The sequence below is a fragment of the Heloderma suspectum genome, chromosome 6, assembly GCF_057233095.1.
Source record: "Heloderma suspectum isolate Gila_16-S chromosome 6, 16-S_ref, whole genome shotgun sequence".
NCBI lineage: Eukaryota > Metazoa > Chordata > Lepidosauria > Squamata > Helodermatidae > Heloderma > Heloderma suspectum.
In genome coordinates this window covers 53,981,102-54,004,202 of record NC_139463.1, presented here as the reverse complement: position 1 = coordinate 54,004,202, position 23,101 = coordinate 53,981,102, and the positions used below count along the sequence as shown (strand labels likewise).

The following is a 23,101-nucleotide window of genomic DNA, read 5'->3' as shown; positions in this document are numbered from 1 at the left end:
GGGCACCACGTCACCCCGCGGGCGCGCTTCCGGCTTCCGGCGCGGCCCGCGACGTCACCCGCCCGCGCCGGGGCCTCCGCGCCCGCCTGGCGGCGCCTCCCCGCCTCCGCTGCCCGGGCCCTTCCCGGAGCCGCCGCGGCCCGGGGCTTCCCGCGAGGCGGCGGCGGGAGCGGAGCAGGGCGCGGCGGGCGGCGCGGCCGGGGCCGCGTGGCCCCCGCGGCCGGAGGAGAGGCGGGTCGAGGGAGGCGGCCAGCAGCGGCAGCGTCGATAGGGGGCGGCGGGGCAGCCCGCGGCCCGTCGTGCCTGAGGGGGCCCTTGATGTGGCCGGGCGAGGCGCGCGCGCGCACGGCGCCGGCCGCTTCGAGATACCTCCGCGGCGTCTCGGGAGTCTGAAGGTAATTGCCGTTCAGGAAATGCACGGCGTGACCTTCAGCAGCGCATAGATGGAGGAGATAGCGCCTCCAATTACTCAGCCACAGGTCAAACGGCGGGCTCGCAGAAGGTTTACAGGAAATTGCCTTTCCGCTGCTGTAGCCACCTCTACATTCCTCGTCCGTGTCCCCCCCGCCTTGTTTTCCCACCCCACCTGCGGCCCCTGGAGCCCCTGAGTTGCTGGTAAGGGGTGTTCCTGTTCTTGCAGTAACGTCCCTGCAGGTTAGCCCACCTCAAGCTCAGCCAACACCGTACCAAAAATTCTGGCACAATGAATTCAGTATTCAGCTTTGTCTCCCTCCGAACCGAGGTTGCTCCAGGCCAGGCTGGAGGGCCAGGCGTGGGGAGCAGGAGTTGCTGTGATCCGTGGGGGTCCCATCTTGCTCACTAGGAAACTCCTCTGCCCTGGGATGAGCTGTGAGGGCTTGTGCTGGGCCAAAGAGACAGACTGGGGATGCTATCAGGTACGGCCATCCACCCTGCTGCCCAACGGCCTCCCTCACTGAACTGATGGGAGAAGCCTTGGCTGTGGTGTTGAAGAACCCTGGGACCTTGGTTCTGGGGGGCTTCAACATCTATGCTGAAGTTCTGGCAGGACCGGCTTGCGACTTCACATCCTCTGTGATGACTATGGGGCTGTTTCAGTTTGTCACCAGCCCAACACATAGGGCAGGGCACGCCCTTGATTTCGCCTCTGCTGCAGGATATGAAGGGAGTGGTCTGGGAGGGGGTCACCCTATTATCATGGTCAAACCACTTCCTGGTGGAGTTTGGTCTCATGCCAGTCCCTCCCTGCAGAGTTGGGGGACTCATTGAGATGGTCTGCCCCTGGAGAATTTGGGAATCCAATGGATTCTTGAACGTTCTGGAGGATTTTCCAGTAGCCAGAGACAGCAATTCTGTCAAGGCCCTTGTTGCACTGTGGAATGGCAAGGTGTGACAGCCCATCAACATGATCACTTCTGCGCACCCGCTTTGACATTGTGGGGTTCAGATGGCCTCCTGGTTTACTGCGGAGCTCCAGACAATGAAACAAATCAGAGAAGAAGGCTGGAGTGCAAGAGGTATAACAAGAACATAAGAAGAGCCCTGCTGGATCAGACCAAGGGCCCATCTAGTCCAGCATGCTGTTCACACAGTGGCCAACCAGCTGTCAACCAGGAACCCACAAGCAAGGCATGAGCACAACAGCACCCTCCCGCCCATGTTCTGCAGCAGCTGGTGTACATAGGCTCACTGCTTCTGGTCCTGGAGGTAGCACATAGCCATCAAGACTAGTAGCCATGGATAACCTTTTCTTCCAGGAGTTTGCCCAACCCCCTTTTAAAGCCATCCAAATTGGTGGGCATCGCTACATGCTGTGGTAGTGAATTCCATAGTTGCACTATGCGCTGTGTAAAGAAGTCTGTCCTTTTATTTGTCCTGAATCTCCCACCCATCAGCTTCATGGGATGACGCCATTGGGCTCTAGTATTTTGAGAGAGAGAGAAAACGTCTCCCTATCCACATTCTCCCCACCATGCATAATTTCATACACCTCCATCATGTCTCCCCTGACCCTCCTTTTTCCAAGCTCAACAATCCTGGCTGTTGTAACCTTCCCTCATAGGGGAGATGCTCCAGCATCTTGATAATCTCAGTTGCCCTTTTCTGCACCTCCTCCAGCTCTATGGTATCATTTAAGTGCAGACCCCCAGCATGAGAGTGATCAAACCCATGTAAGAGTGCATAATTGTTCCTATTGCATGACAGTGGAAGCAGCAGAGGAGACTTATCCTGCTGCCCCCGTTGCATTCTTGTGTAGCTGCCAAGCTCAGCTTTTCCAAGTGCTTCAAGGGTTGCTTTCATCTACCCCTGTGATTCCAGTATTAAATGCTTGGAAGCTCGTTGTGACAAGTTTGCGAAACATTTCGAAGACAAAATCGCTCACCTTCATGCTGATTTGAGTGCTGCTGTTAATACAATGTCTTGGCTTGGCCTGTTTTGTGGGATCCGTTTCAGTTTTTGATGCCTGAAGATGTGGACAAGACACTTGCATCTGTGTGACCCACCCTATGCTCTTGTGACCCTTGTCATCATGGCTTCTTCGAGCTAGCTGTGGGTGTTTAACCAGATGGAGAGTGGTGAATGCATCCATTGTGTGATGGAGTGGCCCTGCAGCCTCTGAGGAGGTGGTGGTGTGGCCACTCCTGAAAAATACTCTCTGTGGATCCAGAGATAGATACGGACTACCATCCAATCACAACTAGCCCTTCTTAGGCAAGGTGCTAGAGAGAGTGGTGGTGGTGGTGCAGCAGCCAGGACACTCAGTGCAGCACCTAGCCACACACACATTATGCCTGGATTAAAAGATCTGGATTGGCTGCCTACGAGCGATCAAGTCATGTTCAAGGCTCTGTTGTGAGCATACAAACAGGGCTGGCTTCAGACATGCTGAGACCCTAAGCCATGTCAAGATTCTGAGGCCACCATACTGATTTTAATAAACTCAGTAAACACAAAGCTGATTTTAATAAACTCAGAACAATGATCAGTAAGGTCCCATGGCAAACAATGCTAGCGAGAAAAGGAGTCCAAGATGGGTGGGAACTTTTAAAAAAGGGAATTCTCAAGGCACAATCACAAACAATTCCAACAAGAAGAAAAGGTGGAAGACAACAGAAGAAGCCAATGTGGCTTCACAAAAAGCTTAGGGATGACCTGAAAACAAAAAAGGACACATATAGGAAGTGGAAAGAAGGCCAAGTAACAAAGGAAGAGTACAGGCAGGTAGCACAGAATTGCAGGGATGGCGTCAGGAAGGCTAAAGTGGAGAACGAGGTGAGGTTAGCGAGGGATGCTAAAAACAACAAAAAGGCTTTCTTCAGCTACGTGCATAGTAAAAGGCAGAGGAAAGAAATGGTTGTTCAGCTATTAAATAAGGATGGCAAAATGATAACAGATGACAAAGAAAAGGCAGAGGTGCTCAATTCCTACTTTGGCTCAGTCTTCTCCCAAAAGAGGGTCTATGACCCCCCTGGCAAAGGCGAAGTACAGGCTGAAGGGGCAGGATTGCAGCTTGAGATCGACAGGCATATGGTCAAGGAACACCTCATTACTTTGAATGAGTTCAAATCTCCAGGGCCAGATGAACTGCATCCTAGAGTAATAAAGGAACTGGCAGAAGAACTCTCAGAACCGCTGTCTATTCTCTTTGAGAAATCATGGAGGACCGGGGAAGTGCCAGATGACTGGAGGAGGGCTAACGTTGTCCCTATCTTCAAAAAGGGTAAAAAGGAGGAACCTGGGAACTACAGACCAGTCAGTCTGACATCAATCCCTGGGAAAATTCTGGAGCAGATCATAAAGCAATCCATCTGGAAGCACCTTGACAACAATGCCGTGATTACTCGAAGCCAACATGGATTTGTCAAAAACAAGTCCTGCCAGACAAATCTGATCTCATTTTTTGATCAAGTCACCTCCCTTGTAGACCGTGGGAATGCTGTAGACATCATATACCTCGACTTCAGCAAAGCTTTCGACAAAGTGCCCCATGATATCCTGATGAGCAAACTTGCTCGAAGTGGGCTAGATGAAACAACGATCATGTGGATCCACAGTTGGCTACAGAATCGGACTCAAAGAGTGCTTATCAATGGGACCTTCTCAAGCTGGGGAGAGGTAACGAGTGGTGTACCGCAGGGCTCAGTCCTGGGCCCAGTGCTCTTCAACATTTTTATTAATGACTTGGAGGAGGAGGTGCAGGGAATGCTGATCAAATTTGCAGATGACACAAAATTGGGAGGGATAGCTAATACTTTGGAAGACAGAAACAAAATTCAAAGTGATCTGGATAGACTGGAGTGCTGGGCAGAAAACAACAGAATGGCATTTAATAGGGACAAATGCCAAGTTCTGCACCTAGGAAAAAGTAACCAAATGCACAGTTACAAGATGGGAGATACGTGGCTCAACCACACTACGAGCGAGAAGGATCTTGGAATTGTCGTCGATCACAAGCTGAATATGAGCCAACAATGTGATGTGGCTGCAAAAAAGGCAAATGCTATTTTGGGCTGCATTAATAGAAGCATCGCTTCCAAATCCCGGGAAGTACTAGTTCCCCTCTACTCAGCACTGGTTAGGCCTCATCTGGAGTACTGTGTCCAGTTCTGGGCACCACACTTTAAGAAGGATGCAGACAAGCTGGAGAGGGTTCAAAGGAGGGCAACAAAGATGATCAGGGGACTGGAAACAAAGCCCTATGAAGAGAGACTGAAAGAACTGGGCATGTTTAGCCTTGAGAAGAGAAGACTGAGGGGAGATATGATAGCACTCTTCAAGTACTTGAAAGGTTGTCACAGAGAAGAAGGCCAGGATCTCTTCTTGATCATCCCAGAGTGCAGGACACGGAATAATGGGCTCAAGTTACAGGAAGCCAGATTCCGGCTGAACATCAGGAAAAACTTCCTGAGTGTCAGAGCAATACGGCAATGGAACCAATTACCTGGGGAGGTGGTGGGCTCTCCCACACTGGAGGCCTTTAAGACGAGGCTGGACAGCCATTTGTCAGGGATGCTCTGACTTGGATTCCTGCATTGAGCAGGGGGTTGGACTCGATGGCCTTGTAGGCCCCTTCCAACCCTACTATTCTATGATTCTATGATTCATACCATAAAAATAAAGAGAAAAGCATATGAATGTCCAGCACATGAAATATATACAGCATACTTATTTTTCTCCAGAAGCTTTTGAATAACTGCTTTGACTTCTCAAATGAGCTCTTCCACTATTGGCACTCTGAGGGACCTTTCTGTGTTCAGAATGCAATTTCACCCTCAGTCAAGACACTTTCAAAAGTTCTTGTTGTCAGAATTGTTTTTTGCTTAGCCAGTGATGCAATGAAAGCAGTCCTTAGGATGGTCTTCATATTAGATGAATAGGCCTCTGCCTCTCAACTCTGTGGCGTTGCAGTGGGTGCATTATGTGCCCGAAGTTGTAGTTAGAGGCACGCAAAGGAGCTGGGAGGAGGAGAGGGTGGGGCCGGAATTGTTGGAGTGGGGCCTGATGGGTTAGTTTTCAATCTTGCTACGCTGAAATAAGCTTTATGTCCCTATCTCTGGTAGTTTGCAATTCCTGCAACAAAACACCTCCTATATTTTTGTGGGCCTCCGGATCACTGAGGCTGGCTACAGGCCTGTGTGGTGGTAGACGGAGGGGTAGCAGTAGGAAAGTGGTGAGGAGGGGATTAGCGGAGATGATGCCTGGTGTGGAAAGGAACTAAGATCTTCAGAGATGGCCTTGTTGGCAGTTCTGTGACCATCAGAATGTTGCGACGTAACATCTCCCCCATACAGTTTGGGAGGCAGAAAATATATGCTTTAAAGACCTTATGAAAAGGTACTTGTTCATGCAACATTTTCTTGGCTTATGGTTGATCATTGTGATACTGCTCATTTTTATTGTCTCTTTATTGTTTCTTTTTATCTTCCCTTTTTAAGTTGAATTTGTTAGTGTTAAATGTATTTTTATCTGTGACATTTGATGTTTTGTATGTAAACTGCTTAAAGATTTTATTGTATTAAGCAATATACAAGTCTGACTACGACTGTTACTACTACTAGCTTTTCTCTGTTTCTGTGCTCTGCTCCCAAGCGCAGAGATGTAGCCAGTGCGGAGAGAACTGTGCTGGCTTCTGGGGGTGGGAGGGTTTGGCTCCGAGGTTGGAGCCCAGAAACCAGGAAGTCCTGTGTCCGCCAGGCATTGTCTGTGGGCACAGGATTGCTCCCTATGTTGAAGAAGATGTGATAGGTACAAGTGCTGAGGTGGAAGGGAGAGTGGGAGTAAGAAAATGTATGGTTTATGGAAAATAAACTGTTGGAGCATGAAGAGAAAAACCAAGACTTAAATGATCAGGTTAAGGGATTAGGGGAGAGGCAAGAAGCAAGAAAAGAAAACAGATAACTTGACAGAAGCATTTAAGTAGTTAGAGATTTAGGAAAGCAATGACCAGTGTTGCTGTAAGACATTTCGCTGCCTGGAGTGAGTAGTCATGGGGAGGCAGCTACTTCTTCCCAACTATAGCCAGAGTTAGCCTGGGAAAAGCGTCAGGGTTGCCCCGCCCGAGGAGTATTTTTGATGCTCCTGGTACGGCCTGGAGGCAGACTCAGCCAAGGAAGGGGCGTGCCCAAGCTTGTCTCCCAGGCAGTAAAGTTGCGGAAAAGATGAGAGGAAAAAAACCAGTGAGGCAGAGTTCTTGCCTCCAGGATAAGTTTTCCCACAGGGCTGGATTGACAAGTGAGGAACTCTAGTGACCCCACCCCACATAAAAGCTGGTGCACAGGCCAAAGAGGTTTGTAGGTACAACGTTGCTGATCCCAGGCATTCCTTTGCTTGGACCACCCTTGAACCCTGAACTATTGCAGGCCTTGGGACCCTGGCTTGCATTATACAGCTAGACTGAGACCCTGTTTCTGGCTCCTGTTCAGATTATTTGAGTTTATTTGAACTTGGGCTCATGAAGGACACTGATCTGTGGACTCTGGTGAGGTGTCTGTGTCCTGCTGTAATGAAGGAGTTTGCTGTTTCTTTAATACATGCTTGGTTGCTGATGTTGCGAGGGAGCTGGCAATATGTGAATGATACCTGGCTGGCTCTCCTTCTCATCTAACAAGCTGCTGCTGTGCATGTCCTTCCTTGCTTGGCTCTTGACGTCACCTGGGAATCTTTCTGCAGCTGCTTTTGTGGCTTTGTAATGTCAGACCAGGCATCCATTGTGCCTTTGAAGCTTTTGCCAGAACAATATAAGAGTTCCAAGCTCTGGACCCTCAGTGTGCCAATTTGCTAGATCGGTTCCACCACGCTGCTGAAATCACTAGGTACCAGTTCACTCTGGTGGCCTCCCCATTGTTGGCAGGGTTCCAATCTGCTTTGGGAGCGGGGCAAACTCCAAAGTTCTGTCGGCCCTCGTAACCCAGAGGGGATCTTTGAGAGGCATCAAGCACCACTCTTCTGCCACCTCGCTCCACACAGTCTCACTGCCTGTTTTCTCGCCTTGCCTACGGCAGAGACCCACTGCAACCTCCTTTTTCAAATGGACTTATTTTCCCATAGAGACTCTTAGGTGTTTCAACTTCAGCTTCAAGAATGGGTTACTTGAACCCAACCAAAGGTATCTTTCACAACTCTATCCTGTTTTCAAGGGGCTTCATCTACAGAGTGTAGCCTCCTAACTCTGCACCCTCTTTACTAGAGCATGAGTGTGTGTGTACACACAATTAGGCCTAATTTTGGACAGTATTGGTTACGAGCCTGGCCACTTTTGTGCAGTCTACCCCTGACCGACTAGTGCTTCCCCAGGTTTCTTCTCTATTCCCAATCAGTCAGCCACATTTCACATTTCACAGAAGGTTTGGTTGAGCTAAATGTGATTGTAGTGAGGAAGTAAGGCCTTACTGCTCTCTGGAGTGTCACCCTTTTCCCCGAGAGGGAACAGGAAGAAACATTGCACATAAGGCACTGGAAATTAGTGGGTGTGTGATCTCCATAGGGAACCTCATCTCACCATGTCTGGCCCTTTTGCCGTTGCAGCTGTGTGCCAGGACTAGCCTGATCGCCCCACCCACTGTTAGAAAGTGCTTCCTTGAAATCTTTTCTTTCCTCCCACTCTGTATGCTCACCCCAAACTTTTCTTTTTCTCTCCCAGCAGTGTTAGGGTTTCCTTTTTGCCTCTGTCCCCCCTCCACCTCCTCGGACTTGGTCCAGCCCACAAGAGAACTAAGCTAATTTCCCCACAGCCTGATTCATGCCAAGTACATTGAGTGCTTTGCAGGTTCTGCATACTATAATCACTGTACCAAATTAATTTCCCTGATTAATGAGTGTATATTTAAAATTTTTGAGTATATTTAATAAATCTCCCTCTTATTAAAGAAGCCAATGTGTGAGAGAGTTATTGGGTCCCCTCTTGCAAGATGCCCTATTGCCAAGGTCAGAAAGATCCGTTAACAAACATGCGCCCTTAACGTGCACAAGTCTGAGAACATGCACACTTGTTAATGCTAGCCTTTGTAGAGCCCAAGATACAAGGCGCAATGTGCAGTCACGATTTCCCCCTGTTCATTTTGTGAGAAGCTAGTTTTCGCCTGCTTTTCGGAGTCTTCGCTACTGAACGAAATCATAGCAATGATTGACACTTGCTGTTTGGAGAAGGAACTTCCTTGTTCATTTCTAAGCCACTTTGGGGGTTCTTTCCTAGTGGAAAGGGATCCCTGCCCCATAAAAACAATAAAGAAATCCAGGATTTTAGTGCAGTATCCAAGATTGGGCAGGACCCAAAAACAAAAGGTAGCAGCAAAGACTTTATAAGATCAAAGTTCATGATCTTTCTCAACTCGGTTCTTTGTTGTTTAAATTCCCCCTGAGTTTGTAAACATTTAAAAACATTTAAACGTTTAAAAATTATCTGCCAGTGCATTCAGGTAAAGTTCATCATTCTCATGCCCATATTGCAGGAGGTGGGGCTGTGGCTGAGAGTGTGGATTATGCCAGCCTTGCAGAGTAGCCCAGTGTTGTTACACCCATTTTACTGGGGGGAATGGGGATTTGAAGTAGTGTATGACACCCCTGCCGTGTAGTCCAGTGTTGTCCAGTCTCATGATGTGCTGGGGTTTTTTCTTGAAGTGCAACTCTTCAGAAGTTGGCGTTTCGCATATATTGTAGTAATAACCCTCTTGTGAAGGTACCCAAGTCTGTTGTGTTTTGCCTGGGGAGCAGAGCCTGGGGTGGACTGCAAGCTAAGCAGGTAAACTCACCCCCTGTTAACCACACCCTTTACCCCTGTAATGGCCCTTGGCCCAAGAGCCATTTCAGAGGTGAAGTGAACCAGGGGAAGAATTGAGGATTTCAGCCTCCAAATGAACATTTGTGCAGTTCAAAATTCAAGCCATGCAAAAGTTGCATTATGTTAGCTGGTGTAAAAAAGATGGCTGATAACGTGAGAAGTAAAGCCAGTTGTCTTGGCTCCTCTAGAGCCCTAAGCCCTGTTCAGATGTAAGTATTTCTCCTCCCCCTGCTGCAGGCACTTCTCACAGGCCCCACCGCTGCTCTCGACAGACTGATCACCAACATAATCAGGGTGAAGGAAATCATTCTTGGATAGGGGGACCCTTTTCCTGAGAACTCATATGAAGTTGTTAGTGTTATGACAAGGGTGGTGATGCCAGAAAATACCCAGTATGACATTCTTGGGACTGCCACACTATATGTGTGTACCAGGACCACACGCCCCGGTTCTTCCTTTATCCCACATTCCAAATAAAGCTTTGTTGGCGTTCATGATGCCTCTTGTGCGAAGCTTGAATATAATACTTTTCTGCATTGTTGTTGTTGTTCAGTCGTGTCCAACCTGCCACTCTACCTAGGCTTCTAATTGTCACTGAATGTAACTTATCAACAAAGCTCACGCACAAGAAAAATGCCCAGCTGTTTTGTAACTACCCCAGAGAGCTGAAATCATTATATAAATTATTATATAAATGATAATAGTTGTAGCAGCTATGTGCACAAATTACAATCACGCGCTACTTTGCTTCTCCCCCCGCCCCGTACATAGAAAGACTAGCAACAGAATATTAAAAAATGCGTATTTCAAGCTAAATGTTTCAGCTTCCGCCCTCATCAGTAGCTGCACTGTTAAATGGATAACAGGAGTGGCAGTTTGGAATGCCTGGAGATGAAAGTTCCTAAGGAGAAAAAACAGTGGTATGAATTGCCCTCCAGATTAAAGCCATTTGGACTAAGGGTTCTCAGTCTATAAACCCAGAAATTTTCCTTTTTATCAAGCACAGCAGTGTATTTTGTTTGTTCTATTGGAACCAATTGTAAATCCAAGACTATGGGGATTTCTACACTAGCCTAAAATCCTGCATTTAAAACGGGGCTTCTGTTTTAAATGCAGGATCACAACTGATTCCCTTTCCACGCAGTTCCTTCTCTGTAGATGGCCATTCCCACAGCGCTATGTTTCTGTGAAGAGGCATTGCACACGCTCCAGGTTCAGCGATACTTGCTCCTGGGTTCCTGCCCCTTTCCCTCCCCTTGCACATTACTGGCGGACAGGGACTGACACGCGGACAGCCCCCCACGGTTCTCCCCGGGCCCCGCCTCCCTCTTCCATGCCTTTGGCAAGGCCCTGCGGCTCAGCCCCTCTGCTCTGCTCTGCCACCCCCCCTCGCTGCCGCTGTGCCACTCCGCCACTCTGTTTTGAACAGGCAGGCTGAAAATGGCAAGGAGCCGAAATGGCGCAGGAGCAGGAAGGCTGAACGCCCATCAGACCTTCGTCACCACCTTCGGCATCATGACCATGCCCCCCACAACCACACCCAGCACTTCATTCACGCCAGGGGAGAAACACGCGGGGAGGACATGGCGCTCCATTTGCGTGTATCTGGAAAAATACCCCATTCTTCCGTTTGAGGAAAACACAGGGTAGGTGGGAGGAAACAGTCGAATAATAACTGGACAGCGACAACTTCACATAATGGACCTGCACAATTCAGTGAGTGAGCAACCATGAGTGCACAATAAACTTCAGGTGTAGAGATCCCCTATGTGCAGGAGAGTTGAAATGTCTTACAACAGGCTGCTCCACTTTTTGGTAAGAATTGCAAATTTGTGGTTATGGAATCTTGTTCATAGGTCTGTTGTACTTTTCCCTACATGTTGCATAGGATGACGTATGCAATATGTAGGGAAAACTACAGCGGACCTAAGAACAAGATACCTTTTACCTTCAGACTGGCTGTATCCACAGTGCATCCAGAGCCTCCTTGCTGCTTTGCTGTTGTGCCACTTTACACCAAACCCCCATATATATTTGCACACACACACACATTATTATCGTTATTATATATTATTAAAATAATAGGAAAATACCACTTTTTAAAAGTCTATTGTAGAGCTATATTTCCCCCATATGTATTTAAATGAGTGGTGGGGACCCTTTCCATTCACCATTTTAGCAAGGTGGACTGGAAAGGTCTTTTTTAAGGGTTGAAAATTAGCATTATAGAGTTATAGCGCTATACCAAAATCATGCCATATTGCTAATTTCTAAAAAACACACATTAAAGATACCTTTCCAGTCACCACCATTAGCAACCTTGCTAAAATGGTCATGAATGGAAAGGGGTTTTCCCCATCATTTTTAAAATACTGAGATAAACTATAAACACTCTTTCATTCAAGTAATATTTTGCTATTTTATTTGTAGATAGTCAGAAAGATGTTTAAGCACTACAAAGCTCAGCAAAGCTGATTCCTTTAAAAAAATCTGGTACTCCTCCATTCGCTTCTCTTTCTGTTGTCGTGGTCTTGGTCAGTCAGTCACTCCCCCCCCCCAACAGAAAGGGAACAAATGGGTTCCTTTCATTAAAAAACCATTTTACAAAGCTTGTCGGAGCAAAGCTCCAGCACACCCAACAACCTCTGTACACAGGGGTGGAGTTGGGGGAAAAGTTGAGAGAAGGGAACCATTTGGTCCTTCCCCCCAAGTCTTCTGCCCCTACCAGCAACGGTGGCTGTGGTGGAAGGGGGCGTGGGGGGGTGCACCTCTGGCAGGCGGCAGCAGTGTCAGGCAAGGCTTGGCACACAGTAAAGCAAAGCGCTGCAGCCACCAGCCCAGGCCGCAGCCACGCGCCATTTGAGATCCCAGTATTTCCCCTAGTGTGAGAGTGGCAGTGAGCTGAACCAGTCGGATGCTGCTTTGGGAACACACTGCCAGGAGGGGCCCTGGAGCAGTGAGGGGACAGGCCATCAGCCGTGCACTGGTTCAGCTCACCGCTGCTCCCACGCTAGGGGAAGCATTGTGGCTTAAGAGGGCTTGAGGCCCCAGCCTGGACTGGCCAGTGCAGCGCTTCCCCTGAAGGAGTGCCAGGCCTCGTCTGGCCCCTGCGGCCGCTCACGGATCTCTCGGTGCCCAGGTGACCACCCCTCCCCTTCAGAACTGATCCTGGAAGAGTGGCGCTAAGGGCATCTGTGCCTGTGGAGACTGTGTTACCTTCTACTCCAGGAAGAAGTTGGACTTCCTGTAGTAAGAAAAAAGGTGGAAGCAGCACTAGGAAAACACAGGATTATTACAAATGGATGATGAATTCCCATGGACCCCTCCTGTCCCCTGCCCCCCAGTAAAATGCAAGCGAACAAGCCATGGCAATTCCACAACACATGCTCATCTGGAAGCAGCCCACATGTGTTCAGGAACTTCAACTAGTGCAGAACATGGTGTCCAAAACTGTTAACTGGTGGTGACCACGATGAACATAATGCTCCAGTGTTAAAATCTTCAGGGCTCTCCGTCTGTTTTGAGGCTCAGTTCAAATGAAGTTTTGACCTCTAAAGCCCTCAGCAGCCTGGGGCTGGAGTATCTAAAAGCCTTTTCCCACATGAACCTGCCTGCCGATTAAGATAATCTTCAGAAGCTCTTCTAGTACTTCTGGCTTTTGAAGCCAGGCAGGTGATTACCGGAGAGAGGGCCTTTTCTACTCTGGTGCCCAAACTAGGGAAGTCTTTCCCTAGACATGTTCACCCAGCACCATCTGTGACCTCTTAGGCACCAGGCTTTGAAGGAGGCAAAATCTTGGGCAGAATGGGAGGAGAGATGAGGTGGTGAGGCAGGCCTTAAGAAAGCATTACAGTTATAGAAAAGGTGCAGAGGATTCCTAGAGTTGGTGTGGATCAGAAAGGGGTAGTGTTGCTGGCCAAGTAGATGGCAGAGGAGAAGGAAGACAGGATGAATTTGCAGTGGACAAAATCAGACAGCTCTTGTTCTCCTCCAGAAGGTATTCCGCTGCACGAGAGCATGAACAAATATATGGAATGGAGTGTATGAGCCAGGGATGGGCATGGAAGGGGTGAACAGTTCAGTGGGAGAGCGTTAGAATACATGTACAAAAATCCATTGGTTGCAATGGCTGTGAATGTTCCTTCTGATTGCAAGGAATAGCAGTACTGTTTTGGTCATGCCCCTGTAGAGCTCCCAGAGGCAGAGAACACCAGGGAACAGCTCAAGCCAGAAGACCAGGAGGAGCCTGGGCCCTCGGGGGAGATGGCCGAGGTCCATCCCCATAAGCGGAAGAGAGCTCCACATCTGAGACAGAGGCTGAGTGACCCTCTATCCACAGGAGTGGCAGTGTTTCAAGAGGCAGGCCAGAAGATCCCCTGAGAAGAGTGCCAGCTTACAAACGAAGGCTCCTCATGAGTAAATGACTTCTTGTGAGTAGAGCCTCCTCATGAGGAGGACTTCGTCGAAAAGCTGCTGAGGAACTGCAGCTGAGTCCTGGATGGGGCTCTGGAAACGTCAGCTTATAGGCCTTCAGTTGGGACCTACTAGCTGCTGGAACAACACCTTACCCCAGCTTCTAATATCTTGGAACCTTGCTGCCTTGACTTTGCTGTTCCTTGAACTGACCTGCTGCTGACTCTTGGAGTCCTGTAACCAACCTTGGACTGCCTTTGACCTAGGGATCTCAGAGAATTTCACCACGAATCTCAGGGAGGCTGAATGCCAGCGCATTCGGCCCCCTGAAATTGGTGGCGAAACGGTCTCCCCCCCCCCCCCCCGACGGGACTTACCTTGGGCAAATCCTCCTAGCGGTGGCGGCTCTGGCGGTGGTGCGGCAGAGGTGGCTGCGCCGGCCGGTCTTCGGACCAGCAGCCGCCACAGCCATTTCCAGTAAAACAACAACAACAACAACAAAACGTGATAGGCTACGTAAAGATTTACGTAGCCTATCACGGCTGAGTAAAAAAACAAAACAAAACCCGCACTTACGCAAATGACAGCGCCCATGGGTGCCGCCATTTGCATTCCTTATTTTGGCACGTCTAGTCTACGTAAACATTTACGTAGACTACGGCGAAAATAAGGGGAACGCAAATAGCATAGCATCTACGCTATTTGCGTTCCCCTTATTTTTGCCGTAGTCTACGTAAATGTTGATGTAGACTACACGTGCCAAAATAAGGAACGCAAATGGTGGCGCCCATGGGCGCTGCCATTTGCGTACGCGAGGTTTTTTTGTTTTTTGTTTTAACTCAGCCATGATAGGCTACGTAAACATTTACGTAGCCTATCACGGCTGACTGCAGAGACACAAACGGCAGCGGCTACGGCTGCCGCCATTTGCATTCCCAGCCAGCCGGGATTCACAGCGGGAGGGACGGGGCGCCTCCCCCCCGGCCAGAATTTCGGGGGGAAGGACGGGGCGCCTCCCCCCCACCTCGAATCAGCTTTCGGGAACAGGTAAGTTACTTCCGTACATCTCTACGAACTCCCAGGGCACGCTGCTATCTCTTGGTCTCAGCCCCTTCCCCACTGGCATTAAGGGGATAGTAGTACTGACCTAGCTTGCAAGATTAAATCTGCATTCCCCAACCTGATGCCTCCTAGATGTGTCGGACCACAATTCCCATCATCCCCAGCCAGCATGGCCAATGTCTATTCTGCCTGGGATTATGGGAATTGTGATGTAACACATCTGAAGGGCGCCAGTTTGGGGAAGGGTGTTGTAAGTATTACAGACATAGTATTTAAAAAGATTCCACGTTATCTAAACAAAATATGATGCGTCTGGGTTAGTCCTGGCAAAGCTGAAGGGCCGAACAGCATCAAGGTGGTCAAATGAACCAACCAACCCATCCTATTGCTCTCCTAGGTCAAATTTCCAAATATAGATCTTCTGCTCTGCCAGTGAAATAAACCAATTGATACTGTTGTTCTTGTTCTGATTTTTGCAAACTGAACCTATTTGTTTAGCCCAGGTGCAGCAACCTGTTACCCCTCTCAAGAAATCTGGATGCTCCGGGGAGAGATTGAAACTGGTAAATTGCCTCAAATAGCCAACAACAGCCAGGAGCATGGAGGGGTGAGTATGGAGCGAGGGGGTGGGGGACAGTTTTGTTTGAGGAAAAGCTGTTGTATTGTAAACAGGATAGAAAGAGAGAGAGAGACAATCACTTGAGGCTTGTCTTATGTGTCCCCAGGTTATTCCTGTGTGGGATCTTCACCAGCAGCATCTGATGGCAAAGGTATTGCACATTAGCAGATTTTGTTAACTTCTGAGGGCAAAGGTTAGGGTTTCTGTCTGAGTGATTTGCAGATGTACTGTGTATTCAACAGAGCACAAGATGGCTCTCTGCTGGTCTTTCACAAGGGTGAGAGCTGCCAGACCTTTTGCTCTTGGTATAAATCCCTCCCGTCAGCCTTTCAGCAGCTCAACCTCAAGCCTCAAACATGGTTTCCCTTCTCATTTTCTTTTCTGCCCAGGAAACTTTCACTGGTTTAATAGTTGTAGCAAAGGGCTTCCCATGCTAATCCTTTTTAAGTATATCAAATACTTTTAAGTACATCGAATATGATGTATTAATCAGAGCACACCTGAATTGCCATGCTGATCATAGAATCGGAGAAGGGCCACAAGGCCACGCACTCCAGCTCTCCTCCTCTCAACCTATAAGGCTGGGCCGTCATCCGCACACACCAAGCAAGGAGTTGCCAACTGTTGCTTTCAAACATTATGGTGTTTGCTCAGCAAAGTGCTTTTCACTTGTGATAGGAACCAGTCTTCCTTTGTCAGTCCTCGGGGTCTAGTATCTATGTGAACACCTGCAGAGTGCCTTTTTCTCTTGGGAATGGAACCAACGCCTGCCTCAAAATGCTGTTTTGGAAAAGATGCTCAAGAAAATAGTGTCTTCTGCTGTAATAATTCCCAGAAGATAGCTGTTGGATAGTCTATTGCAGCAAAAACAACGGGGAGTTTTTGTGGCACTAACACATTTATTCTGGCATAAGCTTTTGTGGACTTTGAAGTGGATTACACTCCATGAAAGCTTATGCCAGAATAAATTTGTTAGTCTTTAAGGTGCCACAAGACTCTTTGTTGTTTTTCCAGGAAATAGTTCTCTTTTTTTATTGATTATCCCACTTCACTGACAAAAGTTCTTTAAGTGGTTTTACGAAATATAACCCCCCCGTCTTTCAGAACCATAACAAATACTTTAAAATATAGTAAACCTAGAAGAAGAAGACAAATGTATTGTAAGAATGAAAACTAGCAAATGACCAGCATCTATTGTCCTTCAACCCATCTAAAATGTCCTTAATAATATTAACAATAATTGAAGAGGCTTCTTTAATATTTCAAAATATTTTTTCCAAGGAGGCATACAATTATGTTAAAATCATTTTAAAATAAAAACCAACATTATCATTTAAAGTAATGTAACAGAAAGAGCAATATAAACTATTTCAGGTGAGCATCCCATCATAAGTTCTAAAAAACTTACATACAAGATATAGGGCTCCTTCACACCAGGCTTTTATCTTGCGATCGAGAGTGCTCCTTCACGGAAGTTTGCGGGCTCTTTACATGATGCCGTGACCCTCCTGCACTAAATGCCCTTTGTGCCGTTTTTAAATAGGCCACGGATAATGAACTATCACATTCCTCCCCCCTTGTGTTCCGCTTCAGTTTCCTCCATGAAAAGAGTTAAAGTGGCAAGAAGAGGAGCAAGATCAATGAAAGATAATCAGCTATGGGGAGAAGGAGGGGGGAAGGGGAGGGGGAAAGGAAGTGCGTGTAAAGAGAGCCAGTGGTGATCCTGCATTTAAAACGGAAGCAGAAAGCCCCGTTTTAAATGCAGGATTTTAGGCTGGTGTAGAGATGCCCATATCAAGTTCCTAGAGGTGGGGAGAGCGTTGGCTGTGGGAGAGAATTCCATAATGGGAGTTGCTTCCGATGCAGAGGGTCTCAGACTTGCACCTCTTCTCCAGATCTCAGCCCGTGGCAGTGGCGGTCTCTTGGAGCAGAGCCATGTATGATGCACAGGTCGGGGTCTTGAGGAAGTATATATAACTTTCCTTTGGTCATTCTCTCCAGCAATACAGAGACTTTTATGGAGAATGAATGGGCTCTGGACCTCATAAAACCATAATGGCTTGGATCCTGACACAGGATAACTTAAGGAAGTTCATGGCACCGCCCAGAGAGCTTTGAATTTTATTGGGCAGAATAGAAATGTAATAAATGAATCGTCTCCTCTCCCCTGTGACCTGTGGAAAACATATTGGGATGGTTGGGGGCCCTCCTGAACAATGGGGGGAGGGTGGAAGGCTGTATGGGGGGAAGGGAGGGGATCTTTCCTTCCATGAACTTCCTTAAGAGCCTACCTTAGGATCCAAACTGTATTTGGGGCAATTCCCTTCCCTCCCCCAGCAGAGAGAAGCAGAGAAGCTTTTCAGGTGGTTGCAGGAGGAGGGGGCAGGAAATGTTCCTTCTAACTTCTTAGGATCCAAGCCAATATTTATTTTGCTGGACTCATCCAGTCCAGAATTGTGTCCCCAGAAGTGGCCAGACAGAAAACACTGCAAAATTCATAAGCAGGGTATGGTGGTCTTAACGTTCCCTTGCTGTCTGCCCCCAGCATTTAAGTTTATCAGAGGTATTCTGCCACTGAACTACTGGTGTGCCAGAGTTCCACATGGAACGTTTCCAGCACATTTGTAAGGTTAGGGGTGGGAGTAGGAACAAAAAAAATTGGTGGCGGGGAAGAGACCCTCAGACTTTGGTGGGCTCCTGAAATGTCTGCAGTTTTGAGGACAGGGACATATGTTCATAATGGCCCGCAGCAGAAGCAGCAGCAGCTGCTGCTGCTGCTGCTGCTGCTGATTATTATTATTATTATTATTATTATTATTATTATTATTATTATACTTATATCCCACCTTTTTCCCAATACTGGGACTCAAGGCGGCTTTCCAACATTAAAACTTATACAATTAAAACCTATAAATAGAAATAGAAATACAAGTGTACAAAAGTTAAAAATATAATTAAATCATCAATATTAAAATTGTAAAAATATCAAAACATTAAAAGACAACAAGAAAAATAGTATCCATCCGTCATATTTTCACAGGTCCAGACTAGTTATCCCCAAAAGCCTGCTGGAACAAAAAAAGGTTTTACATGCCTACAAAAGCATATCAAGGAGGGTGCCACTCTTGCCTCCCTGGGAAGGGAGTTCCAGAGCCTTGGGGCAGCCACCAAGAAGGTCCTCTCCCATGTTCCCACCAGGCGTGCCTGTGATGGTGATGGGATGGCAAGAAGGGCTTCCCCTGAAGATCTCAGGGCACGAGTAGGTTCATAGGGGAGAATACGGTCTTTCAGATAACCAGGACCCGAGCTGTACAGGGCTTTATAGGACATGACCAGCAATTTGAATTGTGCCTGGAAACAGACTGGGAGCCAGTGGAGCTGTTCTAGCAGAGGGGCGGTATGCTCCCTGTAACCAGCCCCAGTCTGCAGTCTGGCAGCAGCTCTTTGAACCAGCTGAAGTTTCCGAACACTCTTCTGAGGCAGCCCCACGTAGAGTGTGTTACAGTAATCCAAACGGGATGTAACTAAGGCGTATATCACTGTGGGCAAGTCAGACATCTGAAGGAACGGGCGCAGCTGGCGCACTCGCTTTAACTGTGCAAATGCACTCCCGGCCACCGCTGAAACCTGGGCCTCCAGGCTCAGGGCTGCATCCAGAAGTACACCCAAGCTGTGAACCTGTGTCTTCAGGGGGAGCGCAACCCCATCTAGCACAAGCTGGATCCCTATTACCTGATCTATCTTTCGACTGACCAGGAGCACCTCTCTCTTGTCTGGATTAAGCTTCAATTTGTTTGCCCTCATCCAGTCCGTTACTGCCGACAGACACCAGTTCAGCACCCCAACAGCTTCTTTGGAATTAGATGGAAAGGAAAACTAGAGTTGGGTGTCATCAGCGTACTGGTGACACCGAACCCCCAAACTCCAGACAACCTCTCCCAGTGGTTTCATGTGTTTGTTAAATAGCACCGGGGACAAAACGGAACCCTGAGGGACTCCACAGGCCAATGGCCAGGGAGGCGAACAGAAGTCCCCCAGCACCACCTTCTGGGTCCGCCCCTCCAAGAAGCAATGGAGCCGCTGCAAAACAGTGCCTCCACGTCCCTTCCCAGCGAGGCGGCCCAGAAGGATACCATGGTCAATGGTATCGAAAGCCACTGAGAGGTCCAGCAGAACCAACAGGGACACACTCCCCCTGTCTAGTTCCTGGCATAGGTCATCCATCAAGGCAACCGAAGCTGTTTCTGTCCCACAACCGGGTCTGAAGCCAGATTGAAATGGATCTAGATAATCTGTCTCATCCAGGAATCCCTGGAGTTGGGACACCACCACGCGCTCCAATGTCTTGCCCAGAAATGGAATATTGGAGACTGGCCCATAATTATTCAATATGGTGGGTTCAGGTTCAGGGAGGGCTTTGTTAACAAAGGTCTCACCACCGCCTCCTTCAAGAAGGCTGGAACTCTGCCTTGACTAAGGGAGGCATTAACCACTGACCCACTCAGCCAGTCCACCTCTGGCTGCTTTTGTGAGCCAGGAAGGGCAAGGGTCTGGAACACACATGGTGGCTCTCCCTCTTCCAGGATCCTGTCCACATCCTCAGGCTGTTCTTCTTCTTCTGAACACTTACAAAAATACTTAAATACATTTTGCCACTGCGCAAGAGCATGGTGGTGCCCACTTTGCTCTACAGTGTCTCTGCAGAAGGATGGTACATCATGACACAGGGCTTCTCCATCCCGGGCTTTTTATCCTGCAATTTATCAGGGTTTCTAAGTTCAGCTCCTTACCACAGGTTGACATCTGCCTTTTTTCTGGGGACTTACTTTGTCTGCAAGTTCTACATGTTTCATTATACAGCCACTGGATGGCGCTGTGGTATCTGGAACTGTGCAATTACACACAGCCATTAAAGCAGATTAACCTTTATTACTGCATGATCCCCATCTTCTAAAACACAAACTTCCATGAGTGACCAATCACAAGCGCGCAATAAAAGCCTTGTGGAGAAATGTCTGTGGTGCCCTTCCAATGGGCAATATGGCGGAAGGGGGGAAGCCTGGCTGCTCCCATGTTTTACAAAGTACAAAAAAGGGCCACAGTTGTAGAAACCAACAGGAAATAAGCAAACAAGCACACAACTGTAAATGGGTCAGGTAATACAAGTGTAATATTGTAACAATATGAAAACACAATAATGTAGAAGGTGTTAGTAATCTATTTAAAATAGGATTGTTATTAGAACAATATAATTATTCATACAGAAACAATGTGAATAGAACTGTACATATATTGGAAGATAACAGAAGCATTTGTATCACAAGTATATACAGTACAAATCATTATTATAGTTTGTAAGAGGATCTTAGTCCGTTCAAAAAGTCTTACAGGAATCCTGTGTAATCCTGTTTCGCATATGAGTTGCTTCTTCAGATAAATAATAACGTCCTTAGACTCAACAAAAAATGCCGTGGCAGTACTGTAATCTGAATAGTTTTTTGAATGAGGCCATTTAATCCACTGGCATAGCTTGCATATTATCTGATAGGGCTTCACAGAGCTCAAACTGCAGGCTGATAATTTCTCCTGCTCTAAGGTCAGTAAGTTGAGTTGGCAGCCTAAGATTTTGCAAGCCCACTCCTGAAAAATTGAGAAAAAGCCTCCCCATTTTCATGGGCAGAGAATGGGACTGCTTAGGTGGGGAGGCACTTTTAGCCCAGCACTAGAGTCTGAACAAAGTGTTATGACTAATAGCCAGATATTTTTCTCTGGGTTTTTAAAACATGAAAACCAACAACTCCTTCCAGTTTTCGATATCATTGCCCATGGTATCCTTCTGGATAGGATCTCTGGGTTGGGAGCTGGAGGCATGGTGATGCAGTGTGTGTTCGCCTAGCTGGAGGGCTGATCCCAGAACGTGGTGCTGGGGGACTACTGCTTGGCCCAATGGCGTATATGTAATGGAATCCCACAAGGAATCCCACAATTCCCCCACCCCTTGCGCTCTTTAACACTTAACATGAAACTGCTAGGAGAGGTATTTCTGGGGTTTGGGGTGAGGTGCCATCAGTATGCTGATGATATTGAACTCTGCCTCTCCTTCTCATCAGATTCAGCTGAGGCACTGGAAGGGCTGAAGCAGTGTCTGGAATCAGTGATATGTTGGATGAGGGCGAATAGGCTGAAACGCAGTTCTGGCAAGATGGATCTTCTGTGGGCCGGTGCCACAAAAAGGCAGTGTTCAGCCTGCTGTGAGTGGGTTTGCGCTCCTCCCTCATCTGGCGCTCCTAAATCTGGCTTCGTCACTGGAGGACCAAGGCAGCCCTGCCATTTGGAAGAGTGAAGTGGCCACCACAGGCAGCAGAGTCTGGGTGTCTTGCAAGGGCACAGCAAACGGTTGTTGTGTTTTCACAGCCAGAGGTGGGGAGGAGTGCTTGTGTGATTTTCTGTTTCATGGGCCAAAAAAACGTGGCTGGCTTTGGCTACTGCACGACTTGACTTGGGTGGCTGCAGAGCACCGCCTGCTGCTCCACCTCTGATGGCGAGACGTCCTGGGCCAGCCCTGCCCAGGTAGCCTCCGTGGCAAGGGATGCCTTCCAGCAGTGTAGGCTGGTACGCCAACTTTGACTTCTCCTGGGCAGAGATGCTTTGGCCACAGTTATCCATGCTCCATATAATCTACGGTTGACCACTGTAAAATGTTTACATGGGGCTGCTTTGAAGACTGTTTGGACACTGTAGTTAGTCCAAAATACAGCTGCCAGGCTGTTGACTGGGACTGGGCAGTGAGAACATATCTCACCAGTACTGAAACAGATTTGCTGGCTTCTTGTCCATTTCTGAGCATAATCCAAAGTGCGACATGGTTTAGGACGCCTGCTCCCACTCCAGCCTGCTCATGTACTGAAGTCATCTTCAGAGGCTCTCTTCAGGGTGCCCCCACCATCCAAAGTAAGAAAGGTGAGGCTTTTCAGGGATAGGGCCTTTTCAGTGGTGGTGCCCATTTGTGGAATTCCCTCCACAGGGAGATCTACCTCGTGCCAACATTGTTATGCTTTCAGTGTCAGGCAGAGACATTTTATTCCCCCAGTCTTTTAAAAGTGTATAAATGTATTTTCTCTTTCTTTTAATGTTGTTATTATATTCTATTCATGTATTTTATCTTGTTTTTGTAAACCACCCTGGAAGGTTTGCTGAAGAGTAGTATATAAATCTCCTAAATAAATATATAAACACAGATTGTTCAGTGAAGCGTCAGTTTCTCTGTAGGACGTTTGTAAGGTGTGAAAGGAGCCCCCCATGGAACAACTGCTCTTCTGGAATGTGATCCAGCACCTCAGAAATGTGCCTTCTTACCAGCTATTCCTAAGAGGTCTAGGAAACAAGCCGTCCTTCTTAATGCCAATAACGTTATAGTGGGTTTTGAGAGCGAAGGAGCGCTGGGCCTGAGGGCAGAGTGAAGGAATGAGGAATTTGAGTGTAAGTGCTGGGCGGATGTTCAGGTCCCCCTTCGGGCCTGTCCAGGCGCTGACAGGTTCGCTCTCACACAAGCTCAGCAAATGCCTTGTGGCCCTTGGAGGGGGAGCGGGGGAACAAGGCGAGTGCCAGAGGGTCCTCAACAGAAATCGTTCCGAGCAACAGGCAGCTTGTGAGAGCCCAGATCCACCTAAAATGTTCTGGGTTTTGGAAAGTGCATGGCAGAAATCAGTTTATCCCACCCCTCGGTGCACAGTGAACCAGAATCTCTCAGA

The 23,101-nt window shown here is 48.0% G+C and overlaps 1 long non-coding RNA gene across 1 annotated transcript; it reads left to right on the top strand.

Annotated features, from left to right (window-relative positions):
• Positions 1-14,443: 14,443 nt before the first annotated feature.
• Positions 14,444-22,585, top strand: LOC146340877 (uncharacterized). The gene is made up of 3 exons (XR_014783793.1): positions 14,444-15,338; positions 15,457-15,501; positions 21,461-22,585. It is a non-coding gene; the product is annotated as an uncharacterized LOC146340877 (long non-coding RNA).
• The last annotated feature ends 516 nt before the right edge of the window (positions 22,586-23,101 follow it).